The sequence below is a fragment of the Cherax quadricarinatus genome, chromosome 38, assembly GCF_038502225.1.
Source record: "Cherax quadricarinatus isolate ZL_2023a chromosome 38, ASM3850222v1, whole genome shotgun sequence".
NCBI classification, from domain to species: Eukaryota; Metazoa; Arthropoda; class Malacostraca; order Decapoda; family Parastacidae; genus Cherax; species Cherax quadricarinatus.
Genome location: NC_091329.1, coordinates 2,559,704 through 2,577,203, shown reverse-complemented (window position 1 = coordinate 2,577,203; position 17,500 = coordinate 2,559,704). Strand labels below are relative to the sequence as shown.

The 17,500-nt window shown below is 43.0% G+C and overlaps 1 protein-coding gene across 2 annotated transcripts in view; it reads right to left on the bottom strand.

The window, feature by feature from the left end:
* The window catches only part of LOC128692988 (FERM and PDZ domain-containing protein 3), an 838,384-nt gene that overhangs the window by 733,086 nt on the left and 87,798 nt on the right, over window positions 1–17,500 (bottom strand). The gene's annotated exons all lie outside the window — the stretch shown is intronic.

The following is a 17,500-nucleotide window of genomic DNA, read 5'->3' as shown; positions in this document are numbered from 1 at the left end:
CCTATGCAAATATGTGCAAATCAGAGGGCGCCATGCAGTAATTCTAACACCAAATGAGGTATGAATGGGAAGTGGAGACGCAGATAAAGACAGGGAGAGGGGGACAGCAGACAAAGAAGCGAGCAACAAAGGAGAAGAAAGGGGAGAGAAAGAGATAAGAAAGCAGAAATATTTAAAAATTTAGATATGAGAATGTGTGTGTGAGTGTGTGTGTGCGCGAGAGACAGATAGACAAACTAGTGGAGTCCCCTAACGTCTATATTATCCCTTATATTGTTCTCCATATACGTAATTTCCATAATTATATATATATATATATATATATATATATATATATATATATATCTATATATATATATATATATATATATATATATATATAAAAGTCTGATTTCTATCTGAGTGTTCAGCAGAAGTTTGTGGTTACAGGAAAGTGGGTGCAGGAGGGAAGAGGAGTGATTGGTGGAATGATGATGTAAAGAGAGTAGTAAGGGAGCTATGGTTACGATATAGATGATACAACTCAATCAGAAATACTGGGTGTATTACTAAAAGTTTTTCAATGGAGAGTTAGAGGTATTGGGAAGATGGAGGGAATATTTTGAGGAATTGTTAAATGTTGATGAAGATAGGGAAGCTGTGATTTCGTGTATAGGGCAAGGAGGAATAACATCTTGTAGGAGTGAGGAAGAGCCAGTTGTGAGTGTGGGGGAAGTTCGTGAGGCAGTAGGTAAAATGAAAGGGGGTAAGGCAGCCGGGATTGATGAGATAAAGATAGAAATGTTAAAAGCAGGTGGGGATATAGTTTTGGAGTGGTTGGTGCAATTATTTAATAAATGTATGGAAGAGGGTAAGGTACCTAGGGATTGGCAGAGAGCATGCATAGTTCCTTTGTATAAAGGCAAAGGGGATAAAAGAGAGTGCAAAAATTATAGGGGGATAAGTCTGTTGAGTGTACCTGGTAAATTGTATGGTAGAGTTTTAATTGAAAGAATTAAGAGTATGACGGAGAATAGGATAGCAGATGAACAAGGAGGCTTTAGGAAAGGTAGGGGGTGTGTGGACCAGGTGTTTACAGTGAAACATATAAGTGAACAGTATTTAGATAAGGCTAAAGAGGTCTTTGTGGCATTTACCATCCGCAGGGCTGTGGCTCAACCCCTCGCAAACTCAAGAAGGTAATCACAGACATGGAGGGCAAAGCTTTTGGAATCTGCATTGAGGAACTTTCTAAGCCAGATTATTGAGGAACCCGCTCTTGGAGCACCAGGATGTCAACTGCAGCTATAGTGGAGTCCACGAGGAAGAGGGGGGACCCCACGAGGATGAGGGGGAGCCCACGAGGATGAGGGGGAGCCCACGAGGATGAGGGGAGCCCACGAGGATGATGGAGCCCACGAGGATGAGGGGGAGCCCACGAGTATGAGGAGGAGCCCACGAGTATGAGGGGAGCCCTCGAGGATGATGGTGCCCACGAGGATGAGGGGGAGCTCACGAGGATGAGGGGGAGCCCACGAGTATGGGGGGAGCCCACGAGTATGAGGGGAGTCCACGAGTATGAGGGGAGCCCACGAGGATGAGGGGGAAGCCCACGAGTATGGGGGAGCCCACGAGTATGAGGGGAGCCCACAAGGATGAGGGGGAGCCCACGAGGATGATGGAGCCCACGAGAATGAGGAGGGAGCCCACGAGGATGAGGTTGAGCCCAAGAGGTTGAGGCAACCCACAAGGATGAGGGCAGCCCATGAACCAGACTATGATGGAATAAAGATTCCTAGCAGACTACGAAGATTCAACTAAGATTCTCCAGCAGAATACTAGGTTTTAAAAAGATTCCTAGCAGGGTAAAAGACTTTAACAAGATTCCTAACAGGTTATAAAAATTTCCAATCTAGATATGATAGAGGCTAAAGGGTTAGAAATCAACTATGCAAGTTGATTCAAGGTTTAGAAGCTGACTAAGGAAATCTAATTAACAGATATCCTAAATTTGTTTGCAACAGATAAGAGAAATTTTAGATAAAAATCCAAATGTGCTCCTGTTAACACATTTAGTGCACCCAGTTGTTGTTGCACTTCAGCCCACAGGATGGATATAGAGTACACAACAAACTTGCTGCTTCGACGGCGAAATGAAATTGATATCTCTCAACAGCCTACTCCCAACCTCTAATCATCTCTCACATTACCCCCACAAGACTGGTTAGGTCGTCAACAAGCTTGGCCTCATATTGGGAGATGATCTCTGGGAAGTTCTTCTTTCGTGGAACGCTGGGAACGTTTCCCAGGGTGACCTGAATTAACAATGAACGTAAAGAACGTTTCCCATGGTGACCTAAATTAACAAGGAACGTTAAGAACGCCTCCCAGGGTCACCTGAACAACACCATGGTGCTCTTGTCTTACATTTACACTCTGCTTGATTTCCCTCATGGCCTGAAACATTGTGTGAAAAACGTTTATGCATGCTCATGGAGCTGAGGTGGGACACAGGGAGGAGTGTGGAGAGATGTGGAGAGATGTGGAGGGATGTGGAGGGATGTGGAGGGGGCGTGGAGGGAGAGGAGGGATGTGAAGGGATGTGGAGGAAGGGTGAGATGGCAAAGTCCATCCGACCACCCATACAGTTACTCTCCACACTCGATGGTGCTTAACATGACTGAGCTAGTCTAGCAACTGCAAGTGTCATTGAACTATCTCTCGTCTTCCTGTTTGAGTGCCTCAGTTCGTTCAAGATGGTGCCAATGATTGCATCTTAGATACCGCCTCTTGTTGCACCAAGCAACTATCGTTGAAGATGGTGCTTTGATGCTGATGACGGGCTCTTGCTGTATGAGCCTGAAGTCACCATTCTCTTCCTTACTATTCCCTAGGAGTAGTATGACCCCTGTGGGTTTAACACTTCCCCATGAGCATAAACCCCCTCTAATATTATATGAAAAAATCTAATGGCTGGAAACAAAGGTAAATGAATGCAAAAATCCCTAACGATCTTGCATCACAAACACACAAAAATCACTAACAATCTTGCATCACAAACAACATACAAAAATCACAACACTTTTCCACCACAAACACAACACCAACTCCCTCAAACAAAACCCCTTCCCCACCCTAGTAAAAACCAGAATTTTAAACCAGGTTATCAGACATCCAGAATTCTCTCAGGCAACCTGAAAGGATCACCTAAACAACTCTCTGGATAGTTTTACATTAAACAATTCACTGGCTCTTCAGATCACGATTTTTTCCCTTTAATTCTCTTCCAAATTACAAATCAATTACCAATTATTTTTCGAGGGAAAACAGCATCTTAAGGGAAACTTTTTAATTAATTGACTTTTTTATGTCAACCGGTTGAGCGATCCCGTAGAAAGCGGGAGGAAATTTTTTTTCAGACAATCTATTCATTAAATTTTAATTACCTGCCCTCAAGGATCTTATATGTCAAGCTTTTTTTTCGTTTTTAATAGACTTGGCGGTTCTGGAAAAGTCGTAATGTTTTTTTTCCTTGGTCGAGTTGCTATGGAAACCAAGAAATGATATTTTCAAAAGACCCTTTAAAAAACTATCAGCAAGTTTGATTAAGTCTGCACAGCTCATCTGCAGATGCACACCGACTCTCCACGATGATCCACCGTGGACGTACGACGCACGACTGACACGACGCACAACGGACACATGACCTACGACGTACAACAGACTCTTGGCCCACGACGAATGCATTAAACCACAATTAATTACTATACACACGTTTTATGCGCACACACACATACACACACACACATATATATATATATATATATATAAATATATATATATAAAGATAGATAGACAGACACACACACACACAGACACAGACACACAGACACACAGACACACACACACACACACACACACACACACACACACACACACACACACACACACTGAAAAAATAGTGAACTCCCAAGCGTTTTCATGATTTCTCACATTGTCAAGGACGTGTGAGAAATCATACACTTTGTGAATAACTGAAATGTAATGAACACTAGTCAATGCTCAGTAATAATCCATATGGAGACAGAAACTCTGGAGATAAATTAATCTGTACATTTCGATCTCCTTCTGGCATCCTTTCACCTGCTAAAGAGGATCCCAGAAGGGGGTCGAAATATACAGATCAATTAATCTCCTGAGTGTCTCAATGTCGGTTATTAGTGATCATACACCTATTTTACACACCCACTTTATCTAAGTATTAATCACTTATTTCATTCAATGGTCTACACAATGGCCTACACACCATTCCCAAGCTTTCATAAATCTTCTTCCTTGTATCCTCCGCAATCATGTTTCCTGTTTCACTTCCAACACTTTCAGTAATAATCCTACCATGAACTTCACCCAGGACACTTCCAACACTTTCAGTAATAATCCTACCATGAACATCGCCCAGGACACTTCCAACACTTTCAGTAATAATCCTACTATGAACTTCACCCAGGACACTTCCAACACTTTCAGTAATACTCCTACCATGAACTTCGCCCAGGACACTTCCAACACTTTCAGTAATAATCCTACCATGAACTTCACCCAGGACACTTCCAACACTTTCAGTAATAATCCTACCATGAACTTCACCCAGGACACTTCCAACACTTTCAGTAATAATCCTACCATGAACTTCACCCAGGACACTTCCAACACTTTCAGTAATAATCCTACCATGAACTTCACCCAGGACACTTCCAACACTTTCAGTAATAATCCTACCATGAACTTCACCCAGGACACTTCCAACACTTTCAGTAATAATCCTACCATGAACTTCACCCAGGACACTTCCAACACTTTCAGTAATAATCCTACCATGAACTTCACCCAGGACACTTCCAACACTTTCAGTAATAATCCTACCATGAACTTCACCCAGGACACTTCCAACACTTTCAGTAATAATCCTACCATGAACATCGCCCAGGACACTTCCAACACTTTCAGTAATAATCCTACCATGAACATCGCCCAGGACACTTCCAACACTTTCAGTAATAATCCTACCATGAACATCGCCCAGGACACTTCCAACACTTTCAGTAATAATCCTACCATGAACATCGCCCAGGACACTTCCAACACTTTCAGTAATAATCCTACCATGAACATCGCCCAGGACACTTCCAACACTTTCAGTAATAATCCTACCATGAACTTCACCCAGGACACTTCCAACACTTTCAGTAATAATCCTACCATGAACTTCACCCAAGACACTTCCAACACTTTCAGTAATAATCCTACCATGAACTTCACCCAGGACACTCAACGGGAAGAACAGCATCACGACGATCGACCTTCCATTGTAATTAATGCAACAGAACCAAGCTTAATTAAAAAGTTTTTTTTTTTTAAGTTCCAATTTTGTTACTCATAAATCAAGTTTATTTTTTACTGACGACTGATAATATGAAAAATTTTATTGTTTTTTTCATAATAAAATTATTAATGAAATGTGCTGTAACACTCGTAAATTTATTAAATATTTTCAAACTCACGTCGAGTGTTCACTCAGTACTGCAAACACAACTATGTGAGTACAAGTACACTCACTCACTCTCTCTCTCTCAGTTCCCGTCGCTTCCAGCCGTCCAACACGGATCGTGAACATGACTGATGTAATTGCTAATCGGTATTTGCCTCCTTTTCCCTAATCTCCTTTATCATTCCATCTCTCTCCTCCCAAATTTTCACTCTCTCTTCCCTATCCTCTCTATATCCATTTCTTCAATGTCTTACCATTCTTTGTAGTCACTCGTTCTCCCCCACTCTATCCTCACCACTCCATCTTCAATCTCTTTAATCTCTCTCTGTCCCCTCTCTTCCCACTCACTCCCCCTCCATCGTGCCTCTCCCCTCTATCTACCACTTTCCCCTCTCTCTCCCTTCCCCTCCATGTCCTCCTTCAGTTTCCTTTCACAGACTTTGCAAAAGCATTCAACAAGTGTGCTCATGGTGTAATAGAACATAAAATGCGCACAAAATAGTGAAAGAAAGCAAAGACGGCTCTTTCAACTTTCTAAAACTTCAGACCCAAAGAGAAATGAAGTCAAGGACCTTTACCGGCAAAGTACTCGCCCGAATTATTTTTCTTATCTCCTATTTAGCATAGAGACAAATCACAGAAGTGTATAATCCTTTACCGACGATGCTAGAAACATACTGACGCAGACCTCGAAGCCGACATACGTCAAGTCCTCCAGTGAGCCACAGAACACAACGTGAAAAAAAATGTAGAATGGAAAATAAGAGAGTATAAAATATAATCAAACTACTGAAACGATCGTAAGAAGAGAAGGAATGTAAGGAAGGAACCAGTAAGAGAAAGCAGGGGAAGGTCTTAAGACACAACAATGTTAATATGCACTTAAAAATGTAATCTGTACTTCTTTTAAGTCTGTAATATTGCTGTCAGGTCCACTTAATGAAGACTAAACTGCGTATCTGGACACTCTACCGACAACCGCCACTATATACATCAATTCAAGCCTCTAAATTACTGGAAGCGCCTAAAATATTTCGGATTGTATTGCCTGTGTATCCCTGTGACCTTGCGCTACCGTCTACACGATGGATGGTGGGTGCACGATAAACTAGACGCTACCGTCCACAGGATGGATAGGGGGAGGGAGAACGCACATTAAACTAAACGCTACCGTCCACACAATGGATAGGGGGAGGGAGAACGCACATTAAACTAGACGCTACCGTCCACAGGATGGATAGGTGGAGGGGGAACGCACATTAAACTTGACTCTACCGTCCACACAATGGATAGGGGGAGGGGGAACGCACATTAAACTAGACGCTACCGTCCACAGGATGGATAGGTGGAGGGGGAACGCACATTAAACTTGACTCTACCGTCCACACAATGGATAGGGGGAGGGGGAACGCACATTAAACTAGACGCTACCGTCCACAGGATGGATAGGTGGAGTGCACAATAAACCAGCCGCTTCGGCGGCGAAATCTAGACCGAAGACGAAAAATCTATATAATAATTTCCACATGGAAGATGCTGCAGAGACCGACTCCAAAATCTGCACACGAAAGCAAGATGCATGACAGATGGTGTCAAATATTCCAGTGGAAAGACTGGAATATTTGATGTAGTAACTTTAACGTTCATGGCTGTATATTATGATATTTACAAGTATTTCCCTCAGGATCATAATTTCTAAAAGAATTTTGCTTTTGTCTCCTAATTACATTTGAAATATTTGTTAATTTCATTATATAAAGTCATGTTCAAATATTCAATATAACGTTTTGAAAGTGACTCAACAAGGAAGCTTATAATTAAACAGACTTTTACTTTCACTGTCACACTATCTTTTACATTTCAGTGTTGTTCCCATGCCTGTCTTTAAGAGGGAACTGGTGAGCTTGTCTGTGTTTATGACTGCAGCTGTCAGCACCAGCAGCCGCCTGGCTGGCCAAGCCATTAACCCGATCTCAGACCAGGTCACAGGGGCGGTGACCCCTGAACTATCAACAGGTGCTCAACCTGTTATGTTGTATCATTCAAACAGCGTCAGTTCGTTCTTGGTTCATGGCTGGTAAATAGTTAATATTTTCCTACCTGGTATTTTGTACGTCGTTGTCAGATGCCGCAAAGTTCATCATTTTTCCGAAGCTGGAAGCTTTGATTCACATTCTTTCTTGATGATTCATTCCCCCTCCAAACACCTGTCTACAAACATTCCTACCCACTTCCTGCTGAGTCTCCCTTTCAGTGTCTCGCTCTCAGCTTCTCGCTCTCAGCGTCTCGCTCTCAGCGTCTCGCTATCAGCGTCTCACTCTTAGCGTCTCGCTCTCAGCGTCTCGCTCTCAGCGTCTCGCTCTCAGCGTCTCGCTCTCAGCGTCTCGCTCTCAGCGTCTCGCTCTCAGTGTCTCGCTCTCAGCGTCTCGCTCTCAGCGTCTCGCTCTCAGCGTCTCGCTCTCAAGTCATGTGCAACAACAAATTTTCAATTTCCTAACATTTTTTTCACGGTTTATGTGTTCTTTCTGTGTCCACTGCTCTGTATATTCACTCATTCTTTATTACCTCCTATCGCCTTCTTTCTTCCTTTGCTTTACTGTTTTGCTTCCATACCCACTAGACTAGAGGTCTGGTGGGTGCCGTGACCACCCATCCAGTTATTGGTCAGAGTAGACTCTTTAACCTGACTGAGTTACGCCTGTATATGTACACACGGTCTCTGTGTGAGTTCATGTATATGTACACACGGTCTCTGTGTGAGTTCATGTATAACCATGATGGCTTTCTTCCTCTTCCTTCTCTCTCTCTATCTCTGTCTCTCTCGTCTCTCCAATAGTTTTTCCCTAGACTTCCTTTCCCTTCCCTCCCCACCCTTTCCCCTGCCCCCTTACCCTTTAATTGGGTCACATGCGTACCCAACTTTTCCACCAACATAACCACTAACCATTTGAAATAGCTTAATACTGATGTTAGATCTAAAGCTGAGATCAAATACTCTACGTTACTACGTTTTCTTCAGCCTTCCCCCTCCCTCCCTTCCTCCCCCCCGCTCTCTCTCTCTCTCTCTCTCTCTTTCTGCCTCATTATAGACTACTTCATTTTCATTTCCAAAGCCTCTAAAAGCTCTCTCATTTCGTTGGAGACCAATCAAATGGGCCTTCTGGTCTTCTTTCAATCTTCCATTTCGCGTGTCTGTGTCGCTCTCTACTTCTTTGTTTCTCACCATAATTCATTACCCTCTCTTTTCTTCATTCTTCTCTCTCTTTCTCTCTCTCTCTCTCTCTCTCTCCTTGCTACTCCATGGGAATTTTTTATATACTGCTTGTACTAAAGTTTACCTACATTTCACTGAGATCTCTTAATTCCCACGAGAGGGTAAGGATTGGGTGTAGGGGAATAAACAGGCGAGGGGGACGAAGACGAGGAAGATGAGAAGAGGAGGGTTACCGGATGGGAAAGAGGAGGGTAAAGGGAAGAAGAGAGCAAGAGAGTAAGGGAAAGTAAGGATCCGCAAGCATTTATCCAGTGTTGGCCTTTATCTTAGACTGGCTTGACCGCCAGAGTTGTCTTGAAGACCTGGTCTGTATTGAGGAAGATATAGCCATCAGTCACCCCACCCCCAAGAATAGTCCCATCACCCACCAGAAGAATAGTCCCACCATCCACCAGAAAAAATACCCCCACCCCTCCCAAATCCTGAGTTTCAAAGCACTAGTGATGGTCTGCAACTTCTTGCACCCAATATGAGCATTACGAGATACAATGAGTAAATATTCCTAACACGAGAGAATACACCATGTGTGCTCGCCCTTCTGTCTTTGCCCATAGTCATGAACACATTGTTCAACACTATGTAGCTGAGCATTTCTCCAGGCTGAGGGACTGACCACCTCAAAATCACTTTTTCAAGGCAGATGAACTGATCACATCATTACCACACCAATGCTTCCACTGTCTCCACATGTAGTCACACTCCACTGTGACAAGGCCCGACGCTGTGCACTTCTGCTTGCCTCAGAGAGATTTTTTTCCCCTACTATCTATTACCAGTCTTGCAATATTGCATAGCTCCTGACGAAGATGCACAGAGTGCGAAAGATCTTTAGCTAAAGATTTCCATCCCCATATGGCTTGTTCTGCATAGTCACCTCTGTATTCGACTGAAGAAGCCTGCTGTGTAGGCGAAACGTTTCGGAAATAAGATCCCTAACTACTGCATGGCGGTGTTAACATCAGCTCTCTCCTGCTCAGTTATAAATACCGCAGACGACCAGATCATTAGTTATATTTCAAAACAAGAGAAAAGTTACAGGAAAAAAATTACAAGACAATTATAACTTGCAAGTGAACCTCTTCATTTTATAACTCAGAGATAAAAGGTTTTATACTGCATCCATGTTATAAAAAAACACTCTCGATTGAGCGAAACTTCGCTCAAACGAGACGTCGTTGCACGAGACGTCGTATAACCTTACAAGTCAATACTTCCAAGTAGAGACGTTATATTTCTTGTGGAGAAGTTTAAAGAACATTATAAGTGTTTACAATAAAGGATATTGCAAATGTTTACAGTAAAGGGCACTGCAGGTGTTTACAGTAAAGGGCACTGCAGGTGTTTACGGTAAAGGGCACTGCAGGTGTTTACAGTAAAGGGCACTGCAGGTGTTTACAGTAAAGCACTTTGCACATTTCCGCTGACGCCTCCAGAGAAGCATTAAGACACCCAGTGAGATCCTGGACAAGCCAGTGAAAGAAATCTCAGGTCTGGTGAAGAATTGCTGAACGTTACCCGCCATCCCAGCGAGAGACCAGGCCAACCAGCATAAGCAACGGCACCTAACTTCATACGCTACAGCAAGTCACTCTTTTACGGTCATAAAACGAAGAGTAATGCAGCCGCCCCAGACTGCAACGACCACCATGTAGGGAGCACCACTCTTGTGGACGATCACCACCTCAGTAACTTTCTAGGTTTCCCGACAATACTGTAGCGTATGTGCATGTAATATATGATGCAAAACAACCACGGGAGGAGTAGAATGATAGCTCTAGGCATTTTGTGTTGCAATCAACACATCAGGAGCTTGCAATGTTGCAGAAAAAGAGGAAGCTGTCCAAACAAATAAGATCCCTTTGGGATCGTATGTATATATACATACATACATACATACATATATATATATATATATATATATATATATATATATATATATATATATATATATATATATATATATATTAGTGTGTGTGTGACCTCAGATTAAGTTGTAATAAACAACTATCAATGAATCAACAGAAGGATGGACGGGGGAAGCAAACTATGCTCCATAAATTAAATGAAGGAGACGGACAGCTCACATAAAGCCCAGACTCTGTACGTCACCGTCCTCAACACTTGGTAAGCCACGCATATAGAGACGGGGGAGAAACTGCACTTAACGTTCATATAAGGTGCTTATCAGCAAGCACTCAGCTATCAACAAGTCATTCGTATCTCAACTCTCACCTGCCTCAACATGATGGTGAAATACGTACATCAATCGGGAGGAGTTCTAAAGAGAGAGAACATGGCACACATCGACTGAACCTCTCACAGATTCCCACGTCACACTCTTATGGCAGGACTGTTTTGTGTTTTTGTCCTCATTCATCCGTCTTTTTTGAGGGGACTGAAAAGTCCTGGAGGTGCTGTTGTGTGTGACACGGAAACCTGTTAAACGTCTTGCATAACAGTGGTTTTATTGCTGTTTTATTTCTTCCTGTCTCATGAACACGTGAGATGGTAGGTAAATCTTACAAAGTTTTACCTACATTTGGTACACACTGCACTTCCCTGTGTATTTAAGTTTACATCCCTGTAATACTTCCCTTCAAATATTGGCCTAGACTGGGACGGGGCCGCGGGGGCGGTGATCTCTGGAACCATCAACAGATAAATGGATGTAAACGCAGACTTCACAAGCCTTCAACTTGGGGAGACGTTGTGCAAGGCAGAGATACACTGAACTCAAGCTACTTTATCACAGCCCCGTGGGAGATCCAACTGCCAGACTTACGGATTGTGGAGATCCCGGGAAGGAAAACATACAAGGAGTCTGACAAACTGAGACACATTGTCAATACTGCTATCGAACACTGCACCACATTTGTGTGACCTGCGCCACACCTGTGTGACCTGCGCCACACCTGTGTGACCTGCGCCGCGCTAAGCCGTATGACACGAGTCACAACTGACTGTGTGACTAATTACAAAGATAACCACGTAGATCAACACACACAACTGGTTCTAATTTAAGGGCCACTCCGCCACTGACAAACTCTAACCTAACACATAATATGCAACACACAAACATTTAACACACACACACATTCAACGCATTCAACAAAAAAAAACAATCAACACACCCAAAAACACAAACATTCAACACACACAAACATTCAACAAACCCACACAAACATTCAACACATCCACACAAACATTCAACACATCCATACAAACATTCAACAAACCCACACAAACATTCAACACATCCACACAAACATTCAACACACCCACACAAACATTCAACACATCCACACAAACATTCAACACATCCACACAAACATTCAACACACCCACACAAACATTCAACACACCCACACAAACATTCAACACACCCACACAAACATTCAACACATCCACACAAACATTCAACACACCCACACAAACATTCAACAAACACACACAAACATTCAACACATCCACACAAACATTCAACACATCCACACAAACATTCAACACACCCACACAAACATTCAACACATCCACACAAACATTCAACACATCCACACAAACATTCAACACACCCACACAAACATTCAACACACCCACACAAACATTCAACACATCCACACAAACATTCAACACACCCACACAAACATTCAACACACCCACACAAACATTCAACACACCCACACAAACATTCAACACACCCACACAAACATTCAACACATCCACACAAACATTCAACACATCCACACAAACATTCAACACATCCACACAAACATTCAACACACCCACACAAACATTCAACACATCCACACAAACATTCAACACATCCACACAAACATTCAACACACCCACGCAAACATTCAATAGACCCACACACACAAACATTCAACATACCCACACACAAAAATATTCAACATACCCACACACACAAACATTCAACATACCCACACACACAAACATTCAACATACCCACACACAAACATTCAACATACCAACACACAAAAACATTCAACATACCCACACACACAAACATTCAACATACCCACACACAAAAACATTCAACATACCCACACACACAAACATTCAACATACACATACAACATACCCACACACAAAAACATTCAACATACCCACACACACATTCAACATACCCACACACACAAACATTCAACATACCCACACACACAAACATTCAACATACCCACATACACAAACATTCAACATACCCACACACACAAACATTCAACATACCCACACACACAAACATTCAACATACCCACACACACAAACATTCAACATACCCACATACACAAACATTCAACATACCCACATACACAAACATTCAACATACCCACACACACAAACATTCAACATACCCATACACACAAACATTCAACATACCCACATACACATTCAACATACCCACATACACAAACATTCAACATACCCACACACACACAAACATTCAACATACCCACACACTCAAACATTCAACATACCCACATACACAAACATTCAAGACCCCCACACACAAACATTCAAGACCCCCACACACACAAACATTCAAGACCCCATACACACAACAAACATTCAAAACCCCCCACACACACAAAACATTCAAGATACCCACACACTCACACACAAACATTCAAGACCCCCACACACAAACATTCAAGACCCCCACACACACTCAAACATTCAACATACCCACATACACAAACATTCAAGACCCCCACACACAAACATTCAAGACCCCCACACTCAAACATTCAAGACCCCCACACACAAACATTCAAGACCCCCACACACACAAACATTCAAGACCCCCACACACAAACATTCAAGACCCTCACACACACAAACATTCAAGACCCCCACACACACACATTCAAGACCCCCCACACACAAACATTCAAGACCCCCACACACACAAACATTCAAGACCCCCACACACACAAACATTCAAGACCTCCCCACACACACAAACATTCAAGACCCCCACACACAAACATTCAAGACCCCCACACACAAACATTAAAGACCCCCACACACACAAACATTCAAGACCCCCACACACACAAACATTCAAGACCCCCCACACACACAAACATTCAAGACTCCCACACACACAAACATTCAAGACCCCCACACACACAAACATTCAAGACCCCCACACACAAACATTCAAGACCCCCACACACAAACATTCAAGACCCCCACACACACAAACATTCAAGACTCCCACACACACAAACATTCAAGACCCCCCACACACACAAACATTCAAGACTCCCCACACACACACACATTCAAGACCCCCCACACACACAAACATTCAAGACCCCCACACACACAAACATTCAAGACCCCCACACACACAAACATTCAAGACCCCCACACACACAAACATTCAAGACCCCCCACACACACAAACATTCAAGACCCCCCACACACAAACATTCAAGACCCCCCCACACACAAACATTCAAGACCCCCCACACACACAAACATTCAAGACCCCCACACACACACAAACATTCAAGACCCCCACACACACAAACATTCAAGACCCACACACACACAAACATTCAAGACCCCCACACACACAAACATGCAAGACCTCCCCACACACACAAACATTCAAGACCCCCACACACAAACATTAAAGACCCCCCACACACAAACATTTAAGACCCCCACACACAAACATTAAAGACCCCCACACACACAAACATTCAAGACCCCCCACACACAAACATTCAAGACACACAAACATTCAAGACCCCCACACACACACAAACATTCAAGACTCCCCCCACACACACAAACATTCAAGACCCCCCACACACACAAACATTCAAGACCCCCCACACACAAACATTCAAGACCCCCCACACACACAAACATTCAACACACACCCACATACAAACATTCAACATACCCACATACACAAACATTCAACACACACCCACATACAAACATTCAACACATCCACACAAACATTCAACACACCCACACAAGCATTCAACACACACAAACATTCAACACAAACATTCAACACACCCACACAAACATTCAACACATCCACACATTCAACACACCCACACAAACATTCAACACACCCACACAAGCATTCAACACAAACATTCAACACACCCACACAAACATTCAACACATCCACACAAACATTCAACACACCCACATACAAACATTCAACACACCCACATACAAACATTCAACACACCCACACAAACATTCAACACATCCACACATTCAACACACCCACACAAACATTCAACACACCCACACAAACATTCAACACACCCACATACAAACATTCAACACATCCATACAAACATTCAACACACCCACACAAACATTCAACACATCCATACAAACATTCAACACACCTACACAAACATTCAACACACCCACATACAAACATTCAACACACCCACATACAAACATTCAACACATCCATACAAACATTCAACACACCCACACAAACATTCAACACACCCACACAAACATTCAACACACCCACACAAACATTCAACACATCCATACAAACATTCAACACACCTTGAGGTTACCTGGAGGTTATTCCGGGGATCAACGCCCCCGCGGCCCGGTCCATGACCAGGCCTCCCGATGGATCAGGGCCTAATCAACTAGGCTGTTACTGCTGGCCGCACGCAGTCCAACGTACGAGCCAAAGCCCGGCTGATCCGGCACTGACTTTAGGTATCTGTCCAGCTCTCTCTTGAAGGCAGCCAGGGGCTTATTGGCAATTCCCCTAATGCTTGATGAGAGGCTGTTGAACAGTTTTGGGCCCCGGACACTTACGGTGTTTTCCCTTAGTGTGCCAATGGCGCCCCTACTTTTTATTTGGGGCATTTTGCATCGCCTGCCCAGTCTTTTACTTTCGTAGGGAGTGATTTCAGTGTGCAGATTTGGGACCATTCCTTCCAACATTTTCCAAGTGTAGATTATGATATATCTCTCCCTCCTGCGTTCCAACGAGTACAAGTCAAGTGCTTCCAAGCGTTCCCAGTAGTTAAGGTGCTTGACAGAACTTATACGTGCAGTAAAGGATCTCTGTACACTCTCTAGATCTGCGATTTCACCTGCTTTGAATGGAGATGTTAATGTACAGCAGTATTCCAGCCTAGAGAGAACAAGTAATTTGAAAAGGATCGTCATTGGCTTGGCATCTCTCGTTTTGAAAGTTCTCATTATCCATCCTATCATTTTCTTTGCACGTGCGATCGTGGCACTGTTGTGATCCTTGAAAGTGAGATCCTCAGTCATTACTACTCCCAGGTCCCTTACATTATTTTTCCGCTCTATTGTATGGCCGGAGTCAGTAGTATATTCTGTTCTAGTTATTATCTCCTCCAGTTTTCCATAACGGAGTAGTTGGAATTTGTCCTCATTGAACATCATATTGTTTACCGTTGCCCACTGGAAAACTTTGTTTATATCTTCTTGGAGGTTAACCGCGTCCTCAGCAGATGACAGCCTCATGCAGATCCTAGTATCATCCGCAAAGGATGATACGGTGCTGTGGTGTATATCTCTGTTTATGTCTGATATGAGGATAAGGAATAAGATGGGGCGAGTACTGTGCCTTGTGGAACAGAGCTCTTCACTATGGCAGCCTCCGATTTAACTCTGTTGACCACTACTCTTTGTGTTCGATTTGTTAGGAAGTTGAAGATCCATCTCCCCACTTTCCCAGTTATTCCTTTAGCACAACATTCAACACATCCATACAAACATTCAACACACCTACACAAACATTCAACACATCCATACAAACATTCAACACACCCACACAAACATTCAACACACCCACACAAACATTCAACACACCCACACAAACATTCAACACACCCACACAAACATTCAACACACCCACACAAACATTCAACACACCCACACAAACATTCAACACACCCACACAAACATTCAACACACCCACACAAACATTCAACACACCCACACAAACATTCAACACATCCACACAAACATTCAACACATCCACACAAACATTCAACACATTCATACATTCAACACACCCACACAAACATTCAACACATCCACACAAACATTCAACACACCCACACAAACATTCAACACACCCACACAAACATTCAACACATCCACACAAACATTCAACACACCCACACAAACATTCAACACACCCACACAAACATTCAACACATCCACACAAACATTCAACACACCCACACAAACATTCAAGACCCCCCTCACACACACAAACACTCAACACACACCCACATACAAACATTCAACACACCCACACAAACATTCAACACATCCACACAAACATTCAACACATCCACACAAACACTCAACACACACCCACACAAATCAACAACTTATGATCCCCTGCACCGTGTTCTTGAATATTTAAAAACCACAACTGGATGTAGGAAGACAGTCAGCCACCTCGTGAACACTGACAAGCCCAGCATCAAGTTGTTAGGTACTAGCAGAGCTAACACCCAGCATCAAGTTATCAGGTACTAGTAGAGCTAACACCCAGCATCAAGTTATTAGGTACTAGTAGAGCTAACACCCAGCATCAAGTTATCAGGTACTAGTAGAGCTAACACCCAGCATCAAGTTATCAGGTACTAGTAGAGCTAACACCCAGCATCAAGTTATCAGGTACT